The following is a 14,166-nucleotide window of genomic DNA, read 5'->3' as shown; positions in this document are numbered from 1 at the left end:
TTCTGGTGAGCGGCTGATAGGGCCTTGCTGAAGTAAGCAATGGGCTGTTCCTTCTGCATCAGGACGGCCCCTACCCCTGCACCTGAGGCATCACACTCTATTTCAAAGGGCTGGATGAAGTCCGGAAGAGTGAGGACTGGAGGGTTTGAAACTGCTGTCTTCAAGTCTTCAAAGGCCCGTTGGGCCTCATCAACCCAGCTGAAAGAATCCTTCTTCAACAGACGCGTTAGAGGGGCGACCATGAGCCCATACCCCTTAATGAAGCGCCTATAGTATCCGGTAAGCCCAAGGAAACCCCTGAGAGCCTTTACAGTAGTGGGCTTGGGCCATTTTTGGATGGCATCTATTTTTTCTGGGTCTGCCATGACCCGCCTTGCTGCAACCACATGGCCTAAGTATTGTATCTGTTTTTGTCCAAAAGAACACTTGGTCATTTTGGCATGTAACTGATGCTCCCTTAGAGTGGTGAGGGTAAGTTTTAGATGTTCCATATGGGTGTCCCAATCCTTCTGTAAACCAGAATGTCATCGAAGAATACTAAAATAAATTGCCTTAAGAATGGCCTGAAAATGTCATTCATGAGGGCCTGGAAGGTGGAGGGGGCGTTGGTGAGTCCAAACGGCATAACCAGAAACTCATAATGGCCATCGTGGGTTCTGAAGGCTGTCTTGTGGATGTCGGCCTGGTGAACCCGGATCTGATGATACCTGGATCGCAGGTCAAGTTTGGAGAACATCTGTGCTTCTCCTAACTCGTTCAGCAGTTCATCAATGAGGGGTATCGGGAACTTGTCCTTCACTGTAATCTGATTCAGGGCCCGGTAATCTACACAAAACCACCAACTACCATCCTTATTTTTTACTAGGAGTACAGGGGATGAAACTGGGCTGGTGCTGGTCTGTATATGCCCCTTGTTCATTAGCTCTTTTACCGCCTTCTCAATTTCTAGCTTCTGGAAATAGGGGTATCTATATGGCCTCACATTGGCCGGTTTAGAATCTGGTAAGAGGGGTACCTGATGGTCTTGGGCCTGGGGTGGAGGTAATTGGCTTGGTTCCTTGAACACATCACTAAACTGATCGAGTATCGATCGTAGTGCCTCGTGTTGGGCTTCCGTGGGTTGGTCACAGCCTTGATTGTTTAAAGTTGGAACTGTGGGCTGCATGCCTAAGTGCATAAATAAGGGCTGTCCAGTATCCTTGGAGGCCCGTAACATGGAAGCTACAGTATCACCTTGGGGACTAGGAGGCCGCACCCCTTGTAGATGGTAAGTCTGACCATCCTGATAAAAGTCCATTGTCATTTTGGCCCAATCACAAAGTGCAGGCCCTAAGCTACGTAACCAATGAATTCCCAGAATAATATCAGCCCCTGAGAAATCCAATGGGTGGAGATCCACCACGAAATTGTGGCCTTGTATAAGGATCTTTTCCTTCTTGCACACACCATCACATAACATCTGACTTCCATTAGCCACCTAGATCGAAAAGAGTGGAGTGGGTTGTATAGTCATACCTAGTTGCCTTGCTAATCGGCAAGTGATGAAATTCAGGGTAGAGCCACTGCCAATCGAGATCATCACAGATCGGCCCACCAACCTTCCTTCTACTCGCATGGACTGAAGAGGGTTGAGGCCCATGAAGGCGTGTAAGGAGATCTCGACTCCAACAGGTTCAGGTTCATCTGAGATCAGTTCACAGTCTTCTATGTGTTCTGGGGCGGTCCCCTCCGGTTCTTCCTCTGTCTGAAGGAGAAACACTCGCTGGACTCTGCACTTATGGCCCGGTCCAAACTTGTCATCACAATTGTAACAGAGGCCCTTCTCGCGTTGGGCCTGCATCTCAGCCCACGAGAGGCGTTTGAAGGGCACAGTGGGCCTGGGAAAAATGGGCTTCTGAGAATCCCCAACTTGTTTCATGGGTTGCTCTGTCTGAAGGAGAAACACTCGCTGGACTCTACACTTATGGCCCGGTCCAAACTTGTCATCACAATTGTAACAGAGGCCCTTCTCGCGTTGGGCCTGCATCTCAGCCCACGAGAGGCGTTTGAAGGGCACAGTGGGCCTGGGCAAAATGGGCTTCTGAGAATCCCTAACTTGTTTCATGGGTTGCTGTTCGGCCCGCTGGGGAACCCTCACATTCAGGTAGGATAGCTTGCTAGTTCTGCGCATACTATCGATCTTCTCTTCTTGCAGGCGAGCCATACCCACCGCTGCCATGACTGTCGCTGGTTGAAGAGCTTCACTTCCAGGCGGATGTCTTCTCTGAGACCTCCCACAAAACACCCTACCAAGGCCTTCTCCGGCCATCCATGTACCCTGGTCGCCATTCTTTTGAACTCGAGCTGGTAGTCTGCTACTGTCCAGTCTGTTTTAGTCGAGTGAGGAGTTCGTCGTAATCCATGAACGCCGTTGGCCCAAAACGGATGCACAGAGCTTCCGTGAACTCCGCCCAAGTTACCTGAGGATGGGTTTGTCGATACCACTAGAGCCAGAGAATAGCGTCTCCTTCTAGGTGAATGGAGGCGATGGCGACGCGCTGGTGTGCAGGGGTTTCATGGTACTCGAAGAATCTCTCTGCTCTGAAAATCCAAGGAATGGGATCTCCAGTTCCTTGGCTACCGGAAGCAGAGGCGTCAGCCCCTGCTGGATGACTGGTCTCGCTGTACTGTTGTTGAGAGGCGAGGTTAGAGATGACCACCTTGAGATCCCTGAGTTCGTTCAGTACCTGGTGGAACCCAATCTCAAGTTGGTCGACTCTATCTTCCATGGTAGACGATCTCGTCTGCAGCATAGCTGGTCTGTGACTTGGCTCTGATACCAACTTGGTGAGTTTCTGCTCACCTCGGAAGCCTCTTCGAAGGGGCTTGACCTCCTGAAACAGAAGATGGAGAGAAAAAAGAAGGGAAGGAAGGAATAAACTGGACTCAGGGAGATGAAAATTAAAGGAGAATCATTCATTGCTTTCATTATATGATGATGGCCTTATATAGCTGGCCTACAGGTGTAATATCAGAGGGAATATCCTCTGATTTCTGGGTAACTAACTCTGGCAGATAACATGGATGGAATATCCTCTGGCGGCAGAGTAACCAACTCTGAGTGTAACTAATTCTGGGGCTCTGTCACCTGTCCTCTCTGTCTCCTTGTGAATGGCTGATGGGTGGTGGCCTGCTCCACTTCCCCTGTGGGTTCTGGAAGGGTCTTAACACTCTCCATGAGTATTTGAAGTGTTTATAGACGTTTCATTTGACATTTGGGACTTCACAAGACAAGGAGTATTACCTTGTCATGGAAAATCCTGTTGAAGGGGAGAACACTATGGTGGTAGGCAGAAATGTCATATTCAAAATAGTGCATAATCAGCATAAGGAGCATTGGGTGGTGTCGACCAAGCAGGATGTGAAGAGATTCGAAAGAGATTGCTGAAGTAATTTGCAGGTTTTCCAAGCTAATAGGTGTGCTTTGATCACCCCTTTTGAGAGGAAGAAAGCTATCTTTGATCTACTCGAAGATGCTGTGGAGTTAGAAGCTGAAACTGTTCATACTCAAGTTGGCCAAGTGATGATCTCAAAGTGGTGTATTCTTTCCAACTTGTTGCAGAGAGGAAGACGAAAGGGTAGAGCAAGAGGTGCTACATGGCAACGTGGACCACGTGGTGCTTTCAAATGAAAACAGGGTTAACAGAGAAGTAGTAGAATCACCTATGGGCAGAGAAGCTGCACTCCAAAATTCCTTTAAATGATCATTCTCGTATAAGTGTGCAGTCGATGCTTGGCTGCTTGTATACTCAGGTTTTGACAAAAGAGAAAGGAGCTGAATTGTCTCTGGAGTTGTTAGCGTGAGCGTTAAGAAAAAATCATGTGAGACTCAATGCAACAGAAAATTTTGAGGCTGCAATTTCTTTTAAAGAGGTCTTACAGGCTTCCAAGGTGAGGAAGATGAATGTAATCTAATTTCTGGGATGTTCTTGAAATTCAAGAATGTAATCTTGAGAATGTTTTGTAATTGGTCTTTGGTTTCCTCTCAACACCAGACTGTCTGTAATGACTTTTATTTTAATGAAATTTTCTTGCTATTATAAAAAAAAAGTTGAGGAAGACGAATAGCCAGGAGGAAAAGGGTAGTGCAGTGCTAGGTGGGGTTCTCGATTCAGGGTCTAGGGTAATGAGGGGTGGTTTCATGTGAAGAGGATGGTTGGACCCAATGTTTAGAATGGGAAGCTGTTGGGAATACTGGATACATGATGTTTTAAGTTTTCATGTGTGATCAAGAGGTCTTAATGGGCGGGCAGGTGCTTTGAGAGAAGGGGATTTTGGGTCAATTTAAAAAGTAGCAGAGACGGAAATATCAGAACACTTTTTTAAGATTGAATAAAACAAATTGGGGACGTTTGAAAGTGTTGGCAGAGGGTGACGAGAGGCATTTGGAGAAGGAAAAAATGAGAATGGGTGGTGACCAAATTTGTCTGAGGGTGATGAAAGGCATCTGGGATGTTCTTCCTTGTTTTCTGCCCTTTGTCAGGTATAATTTGTGTTCTGGAAATATGGTAAGGTTCTGGGAGCATGTGTGGGTGGGGGAGGCATCCCTTAAGGATCAATTTCCTTCCCTCTTTACCCTTTCTAGGTACAAAAACTTTACTACCTCATCTTTTGTTTCTTCTGTTGGCCCAGGACATCAAATTAATTGGGATTTGGGGCTCAGACGAGGTCTCAGAGACTCTGAGTTGGATTTGGTGGGGTCCCTAATTCAGGTTCTTCAAAAGGTTTTCTTAGATCTGTCAAGGGGGGATTCCCGAATTTGGACCCTTTCTTCTTCTGGTTCTTTCAGTTATGCCTCCTTTTTCAATGCTCTGGCCCCTTCTTCTGTTTCTCCCGCCCTTCCTTTCCCTTCTAAAGAGGTGTGGGGAAGTCCGGTCCCACCTAGGGTCAGTGCTCTGTGTTGGGAAATAGCTTTGGAAAGAATTAATACCTGCGATCTTCTTCAAAAAAAGAAGCCTTTTGGGTGCTTGTCCCCACATTGGTGTTCCCTTTGTAAAGCTGATGGTGAGTCTTGCTTTCATTTACTTATATCTTGCCTTTTATTTCTTCTATTTGGGAGTGGTTTCTCTCTTTATTTGGGTGCAGGTGGACTCCTCCATCTAGCATTCACAGCCTCTTCACCAATATAGTTGGTAGCCGGATCAAAAAGAGGGGAAAAATCTTGTGGAGATGCACTAAGGCAGCAGTTTGTTGGACAATTTGGGAGGAAAGGAATCAAAGGATATTTGTGGAAAAGGAAAGAAGCAGGGACACAATTATAGAAGTAATATCCATGAGGGTAGCACAATGGGTAAAAACAATGAATCTTTTTGGGGATGCTTCAATAGAGACCATCATGAATAATCGGCAGGAAATAACAGTCTCAGCTCCTAGCAGAATCAATGTCCATCCGATGTGGTTCCCTCCAATGGAAAGCTTTATCAAACTCAACTTTAGTGGGAGCAGTGAAGGAAACCCAGAGCCATCAAGGGTTGGTGGTGTGTTCAGAACAGAGGTAGGTTCAGTTATGGCTCTTTTCTCGGGACCAATTGGAGTTGGAGATTCCTTGAGAGCAGAAATTTTGGCCCTATTGGAGGGGGTCAAAAGGGCTAAGGAGTTAAATATAAGTAAGTTGATTATAGAAGGAGATTCACTGGTGGTAATTGGCTGGATAGAGAAGTCAAACGATGAGTTATGGGCTTTCATTAATGAAACAAGGCATTTTAAGTGGCTGACCACCCAAGGAATGGATGTGCGTGTCTGGTGGGTCAAAATATTTGCTAACTCATTTGCAGATGCTTTGGCCAAACAGGGGGTGGGAAGAAGCCAATTGTTTTGGGCTACTATGTAATTTTATTGTTGGGGGGTGGTAAGAGGGTTTACCTCCCCCCCACCCTTGTATTTTAATCTTTTTTATATAATTAATGAAAGCTTTTGTTACTGATAAAAAAAAATGTTGAGGCAATGAGGTAATTCGTTCTTCGGTTGGATTTCCAGTTGATGATAGACCTGCTGATGGTCAAGAAATTTTGGGCTCTCCTAAGGATCCAAATACCAAGATTGTGGGTGGTGGTTTGATTGGGGAGGCGTCCTCCTGTGATGTTTCAGATGGCGTCAAGAACCAGGATACAATTACTTTGTTGGGTGGCAAGAATGTGAGCAGTTTGCTTGAGAGGGACAAGGAAAGTAGAGGAAATGTTTATTCATCAAAAAAAAAAAAGAAAGTAGAGGAAATGTTGAAGTGGAAGAGAATGTAGAGAAGATGGGCCGAATGGCCCATAGGTTGTTTATTCTTTCTTGTTATTTATGTTTCTTTTCTGTAATGGGCCTTATTTTGGGCCCATCCTGTCTATATTAAGTTCTTTGTAAATTCTTGCCCACCTAAGGGCCTCCTTGTAATTATTCAAATATATCTTAATAAAAGAATGTTAGGGTGCTGAGAGAGAGAAGGTTCGAAACTCTCATTCTCAGACCCTCGTTGCTGAACTCTCAAGCTCTCCTCTCTTCCGTTTTCTTCATGGTATCAGAGCATATCTGAACCTGAATATCATAGGGTTGGAAGCTTAGTCACATACTGCCTGATTCTTGGAGGTCAGTGGACGAGCCCAAGACTAGAATCTCTTGGGGAAGGGGTTCGGTGGCCAGGAAGAATCAGAGAAAAAAAAAAGGGGAAGGAGAAGGGGAACAGCTCGGTTCTGTTTTTGAAGCTCGACTGTGTTTGGACTGTTGAAGCTCGAACTGTAAGTTGTGCTCAGTTTCTGGTTGTTCTGTATTATCTTCGACTGTGTTTGGACTGTTGAAGTGTCCGAAAACCCTAGCTGTTCTGTACTACCTTCGACTGCATTAAATCTGGTTTAACCTAGAAATTTCTGGGCTGTTTTTTCTCTTCTTCTTGGACTGTTAAAACCTGCCGAAACATCCTTGTAACAAGGCTGTGTATTGTTACTCATGTTTTGGCTGTTTTAAGGGGCTGTACGAACTGTTTTTTGGGGTCTTTTCTCTTCCTTGACAGTGGGGCTGTCTCTATTGCCCACACTGTGTTTGTGAAAAGGCCTGTTCAGCAATACCGATTGGTATTTACTCTTCTTGGCTGAGTGCACAACTTTGAAAAGGTACTTCGGCTGATTGCACAGTGCCTAGGAGTTTCTGATTACTTCTTGAAGGCTGAACTCAGTATATTGTCTTCTTGTGATCGGCTGTACTCTGTTTAGAGTGTTTACATGATGTACTCCTCAGAGTTTGAAAACAAAAGTGGTGCCGAATATGGACTGGTTCAGGGAACTCCAAATGATTCCTTATTGACTGTGACCACAGTTAAACTAGATGGAACTAATTATCTGGCATGGTCACAATCAGTAAAGATTCATGTTTGTAGTAGAGGAAAGTGGGGATTCATTTCCGGGAGTAAGAAGGCTCCCCCAGAAGATGATCCATCCTACGAGAAGTGGATGCAAGAAAATTACACTCTCATTGGGTGGCTTGTGAACTCAATGCAGCCGCAAATCAGCCAACACTACCTATGGATGAATTCAGCAAAAGAAATTTGGGACAGTGTTGCGGAAACCTATTCACAAAAACTCAATGTGGCCCGTGCATATAAATTGAGAAGTGATGTAAAGAATTTAAGACAAGGGGAGAAACCTCTTGCTGTATATTTCTCAACCCTGAAGTCCTTATGGCAAGAGATTGACCTAATAGAAGCTGTACCTTGGGACACCACCAATGATGCAGAGACCTACAGAAAATTGGTTGAAAGGAACAGGGTATTTGAGTTCTTAACTGAACTAAACCCAGAATATGATATCACAAAACAGAATATTCTTTCCAAGGAGTGTGTGTTCAGGTTCAAGGGGCTGATATGAATGATCACTTTGCCAATATGGGGATTAAACCCAAAGGGAATGCTGGAACTTTTGGTGGCATAGGAAAGAAAGAAGTTATATGTGAGTATTGCAAGAAGTCAAAACACACCAAAGATAAGTGCTGGAAATTACATCCTAATCTTGTTCCTAGTCGGTTTCAGAAAAAAGTATGATAGTAAAAGATCAGGAAGTGCAAATGTAGCTGCCGGGCCAGTTAGTGAAGAAATGTTTGCTTCTGCACAGTTGGCAGCCATGAGAGCAGAATATGAAAAGTTTGGGAAGATGATCAGTCAGCTAAGTGATGTGACCTCTTCTTCCAACCCTTCAGGCAATTCTTCTGCTGCTTCAGCATTTGCTCATTTAGGTATAAGGGCTTCTGCCAATCATGCTACCACTTCAGGTAATCTCAAGATCCCTTGGATTATTGACTCGGGTGCTTCTGACCATATGACTAATCTTTCTACCCTATTTGTTTCATATGACTTGCTCCCTGGACGTGATAAAATCACTTTAGCTGATGGTTCACTTGCCCCTATCTCTGGTAAGGGAACCACCAAGGCTACGGATTCCTTGTTCCTACCTTCTTCCCTTCATGTACCTAAACTAAATACAAATTTGTTGTCTGTAAGCAGTTTAACCAAATCACTAAACTGTTGTGTAACCTTCTTTCCTTCCTACTGTGTTTTTCAGGATCTGGAGTCTCAGAAGGTGATTGGGAGTGGCCATGAGGCGAACGGAATATACCTGCTTGATACCCCGGAACAATGCACTGATCATCTTGGGAATGCTGCTCTTGGATCTGTTTCTTCAGAGTCTGTTAGTCGGATTATGTTGTGTCATTGTCATTTTGGTCATCTGTCTTTTTCTGCCTTGAGTCATCTTTTCCCTGAACTGTTTAAGGGAATTAGTTTGTCTAGTCTTCATTGTGAGTCTTGTGAATTGTCAAAGCATTGTAGAAACAATTATCCTTTGAGTAATAAAAGATCTTCTTTTCCTTTTAATATTGTGCACTCTGATGTGTGGGGGCCTTACCACTTACCTTCCATGGGTGGCTATAAATATTTTATCCTGTTTATTGATGACTTTTCTCGGTTCACTTGGATATTCCTGATGAAATCCCGTGATGAAGTTCCAAGACTTGTAAGACAATTCCATGAATTTGTTTTAACCCAATTGATACCAGGATTAAAATCTTCAGATCTGACAATGCAAAAGAATACTTTGAGAAAAACCTATCCTGCTATCTCTCTGACATGGGGGTTATTCATCAAAGCTCATGTGCTAGGACCCCAGAACAGAATGGGGTTGCTGAGAGGAAAAATAGGCATATTGTTGAAGTTGCAAGAAGTATCTTATTTGCCTCACATGTTCCTACCAGGTTTTGGGGTGATGTTCTTACTGCTACCTATCTTATAAACCGTATGCCATCCAGGGTTTTGGGGTTTAAGTCTCCCTTCAATCTTCTTCATCCAGACAAGGACCTTTTTCCTGTCCCTATTCGTGTCTTTGGCTGCACTTGTTATGTACATGTTCCAAGTGTCCAAAGGCATAAATTTGAACCCAAAGCTCAAAAGTGTATCTTCCTTGGTTATTCCCCCACACAGAAGGGTTATTGTTGTTTTGATTCAAAGTCTGGCAATCGGTATGTCTCAATGGATGTCACCTTTGATGAGCTTTCCCCCTTTTATGGTTCCTCTCCAGAAGGACATTGTCCACAGGGGGAGGATTTGTCACAGGTGTTTGCTTTTCCTCTTCCTGTCCCTGTTGAGTCTCTTGATGTGTCTGCTTCTCCTTCAAATGCATCAAGGGTGGATCAGTCGTTCCTTTCCCCTTGTCCCAGTACTCTACCTCCTCGTCCTATCCTCAATCCCATGGTGTATCAAAGGCAAAGATCCAAAAATGTGCAGGTTGTTTCTCCTATAACACATGGGCCTCATACACTTCCAGTCACAGAAGAGACAACAGGTACTGTTTCAGCATCTTTGGATTCATCCTTCCCTGACCTTGATATTCCCATTGCTGTTAGGAAAGGAAAACGGAAGTGCACTGCACACTGCATTTCCAAGCACCTTTCTTACAGTTTGCTTTCACCTCCATACTTTGCCTATATCTCTTCTGTTGCTTCTCATCCTATTCCCAGGTCTGTGTCAGAAGCTCTTAAGATTCCAGAGTGGAGGGATGCTATGAGATCTGAAATCGATGCCCTATACAAGAATGACACATGGGAAGTGGTGGATTTGCCTGAAGGGAAGGATCCAGTCGGTTGCAAGTGGGTCTTTACTATCAAATACCAAGCTGATGGCACTATTGAAAGGTACAAGGCCAGGCTGGTTGCAAAAGGCTATACACAGACATATGGGATTGATTATTTAGAGAACTTTGCACCTGTTGCCAAGATGACATCTGTGAGGGTTCTTTTATCTTTAGCTGCTCACTTTGACTGGCCCCTTTATCAATTGGATGTGAAGAATGCATTTCTGAATGGTGAATTACATGAGGAGGTTTATATGTCTCTTCCTCCAGGGATGTATGGAACTGATATGAAATGGAAGGTATGCAGGCTGAAGAAATCTCTTTATGGACTAAAACAGTCCCCTAGAGCATGGTTTGAGAGATTTAGAACAGCACTTGTTAACTTTGGTTATGTGCAGACACAGTCCGATCATACTCTTTTTGTAAAGAGGAGTGGATCTCTGGCAGTATACCTCATTGTGTATGTAGATGATATTGTAGTGACTGGTAATGATGTTTCAGGAATTCATGATCTAAAATCTTTTCTCCATACAGAGTTTGAGATTAAAGATTTGGGGGACTTGAGATACTTTCTTGGTATAGAAGTGGCTCGATCCAAGGATGGGATTCTTATCTCCCAAAGGAAGTATGTTCTTGACTTGCTCTCCGAGACTGGAAAGATGGGTGCGAGACCGGTTGCTACTCCTATTGATATGAGTCTTAAACTCTCAGCCTTAGAAGGGACATTGTTAGAAGACAAAGGAATCTTTCAGAGACTTCTTGGGAAACTTTTGTATCTATGCATGACTAGGCCAGATATTGCATATGCAGTCAGTTGCATTAGCCAAATTCATGCATGCTCCCCGAGACACTCATCTGGCAGCAGCAGAGAGAATCCTATGTTATTTGAAGGGCTCCCCAGGAAAAGGTATTCTGTTTGCCAAGCATGGTCATATGAAACTTGAAGCCTACACCGATGCTGACTGGGCCGGAAACATTGATGACAGAAGATCTACTTCTGGGTATTGCAGCTTGGTGGCTGGTAATGTTGTTTCTTGGAGAAGCAAGAAACAATCGGTTGTTGCTCGGTCCTCTGCTGAAGCAGAACACAGGGCCATGGCACATGGAGTTTCTGAATTATTATGGCTAAAATCATTGATGGAAGAACTTGGAGTTGAATATGACAAGCCAATGATGTTGTACTGTGATAATCAGGCTGCCATCAACATTGCTCACAACCCAGTGCAACATGATAGAACCAAGCATATTGAAGTTGATCGACACTTCATTAGGGAAAGGATCTCTTCGGGTGAAGTGTGTCTTCCTTTCATCACATCTGAAGGACAACTGGCAGATTTTCTCACCAAAGGCATTCCCAAGGCAAAACTTCAGCATGATACCAGCAAGCTTGGCATGATTGACATCTATGCTCAGCTTGAGGGGGAGTGTAGAGAAGATGGGCCGAATGGCCCATAGGTTGTTTATTCTTTCTTGTTATTTATGTTTCTGTTCTATAATGGGCCTTATTCTGGGCCCATCCTGTCTATATTAAGTTCTTTGTAAATTCTTGCCCACCTAAGGGCCTCTTTGTAATTATTCAAATATATCTTAATAAAAGAATGTTAGGGTGCTGAGAGAGAGAAGGTTCGAAACTCTCATTCTCAGACCCTCATTGCTGAACTCTCAAGCTCTCCTCTCTTCAGTTTTCTTCAGAGAACATCTGTGACAATTAGGTAGAGGGTCTGGAATTGATTGACACTGTAAGTTGCTTCGAGGTGGTGGTTGTGCAGCTAGGAGTAGATTGGGAAGAAAGGTTTCTGGATTCCAGGGTGAGGTATCCCCAAATGAGGTGATTGTGATTTCAGTGGTTGAGGCGGAGGTGTCTGGAGTGTCGAAGCTGTCAGATACAGAGGTGGGAAGAGAGAATTTGGAACTATTAGGTTCAAAAGGTTTATTACTGGAAAAATATAGGACCAAACATTTAGATGATAAAGAAGATTCGAAGAAGAGAAAGAGAATGAAGATGTGCGAGATGAAGACGTGGTGTTGGACGACAACTCATGTTGTGAAGGGATTAGTTGATAGAGTGGTGGAGACAGAAGTTTAGGTTAGTAAAATTCTGGGTCTTTTCTGTGGGTGGGGAAGATTTCACAAGGAAAGTGTTTAAAGAGGTGGAGGAAAGGCAATAAAGACTGGATGATACTCTTATTTCTTAGAATTTTTTTGAGGATAGCGCAAGGGATAATGCAAGTAAGGTGGTTTCTGATAGGAAGGCAGTTGAATCTAGTCTTTCTGTAGTTAGGCGTTTTAAAAGTCAAAGAAGCCAAAAAAGTCAAAGGGACATCCATGCAGTGATTCAAAAGGTGCGCCTAGGCACATAGGTGTGGCGCATTTTAGGGTGTGCACCTTACTTAGGTCCTAGGCACAACACTTTCAAAAGGTGCATGCCTGGTGCACCTTGCACTTCAGTCCAGATGGAGGCCTTTTGAAAGTTTGTGCATCTGTGCATTTTAGGGTATGCGCCTCACCTAGGTCCCAGGCACAACACACTTAAAATGCGTGCACCTGGTGCCCCTTGCCTCGAGGGGCTTGGTAGAAAGGTGGCTTGTAGAATCAGGAATGCATAATGTTTAGTATCACATTAGCTATTTGAAGTAATGCAATTGGGAAAAAAATAAAGAGATTAAGAGTTTACATGCGTGAATATGTTTTATATGTAATTACACTTTCATCCTTTTCCAACATTGGAATAAAATTCTCTCCTTCTACCATTGGCAATAGCATGAAAAAATCTTGTATTTTAAGAAATCAAAAAAAGAAAAAACCTCGTATTTTATCCCCCTCTTTAATCCATCTAACTCTAGACTTCTGCCTCCAACTTATTTCTCTTCTCAACAAAGTATCCTCCAAGTCTTTCTTTAAAGTTAGTCTCTTCCTCTTGTCATACTCATTCAAGGGGCCCAATCCTCCCCTCCTATCAATTTCCTCAGTTTGATTGATAAAATGTTCTTTTCTTTCCTCCTATTTCCCAAAGTGTATTTTATTCCATTCTTTGATTTTGCCTTCAAATCTAGCAATTTCCTAAAGAATCACATACTCTCCCATTTAAAACATGTTTATTGCTCACACCACAACTTCACCTTTTTACAAAATCTGGATGACCACCCACGTTAGTCAATAGCCAAACAAATCCATCATTAGCATTCTTCAGTTTTATTGAAACTGTAAAACAGCCCACCAACTCTTCGAGACATTCTACTGTATCCTCTTGTCATAATGTTATTATTCCCCCTGAAGCTCCTAACCCATCTTCTATTAATCTCCTGCACCTTAGACTCCTGAATCAACAAAAAATTTGGGTTTTCCCTTTTAAGCACCTCTTTTATTGTCCTTCTCCAGTAGGACCTCCAAGGCCTCTCACATTCCAACTAATTATCTTCATGTTACTTGTTATGAACCCAAATTTCAGACTTCCTTTTCTTCTGCCACCTAGCACTAAATTCTTTTTCACCTTCAACATCATTAAAGAGCTTTTCCCCAACATTTTTACATATGTTTTTCATGATTTACTTCTAATAATATCTTGTAGATGTCTGAAATTGCCATTTTCTAGGGGACCTAATAAGATATTTTGGAGAAGGTTACCAAGCTAAGGTCTGTTGGCTACAATTGGGTCAGACCAATAAGCCCAATTAATAATGATGTCAATTCTGGGTTGATTACTTATAGACCTTATGGGGCCTTAACAGGGACTTGGTATCTATGTTCTTTAGTCATTTGACTCAATTTAGAGAAAGGTCTACCCTGACAAAGGTTCCAGCTAGCTTGCTGGTAAGGTCCCTGGTTGGCTGTAGTGGGGACTTGGGATCATATCCTGCCTTCACCCAGGGTGCGGGGGTCTTGGGGAATCTGCTCCAGTGTAAGCTGTAGACTCAAACTGCTGGCAACTCTACGTCGAATATAATATACCATATTATTTTTAAGTTGCCATCTTGGAGTGACTGCATTGGACACCTGCAGTTGAATCTGCTCCTTGGTATATGGTTAGTAGTTC

The 14,166-nt window shown here is 43.5% G+C and overlaps 1 protein-coding gene across 6 annotated transcripts in view; it reads left to right on the top strand.

Annotated features, from left to right (window-relative positions):
* The window catches only part of ITPK4 (inositol 1,3,4-trisphosphate 5/6-kinase 4), a 75,556-nt gene that overhangs the window by 30,818 nt on the left and 30,572 nt on the right, over positions 1-14,166 (top strand). The window lies entirely within an intron of this gene.

The sequence above is a fragment of the Nelumbo nucifera genome, chromosome 1 (genome assembly GCF_055504915.1).
Source record: "Nelumbo nucifera cultivar China Antique chromosome 1, China Antique-T2T, whole genome shotgun sequence".
Classification (NCBI taxonomy): domain Eukaryota; kingdom Viridiplantae; phylum Streptophyta; class Magnoliopsida; order Proteales; family Nelumbonaceae; genus Nelumbo; species Nelumbo nucifera.
Note: the sequence above shows the minus strand (reverse complement) of the source record. Positions and strands in the feature narration are given on the sequence as shown.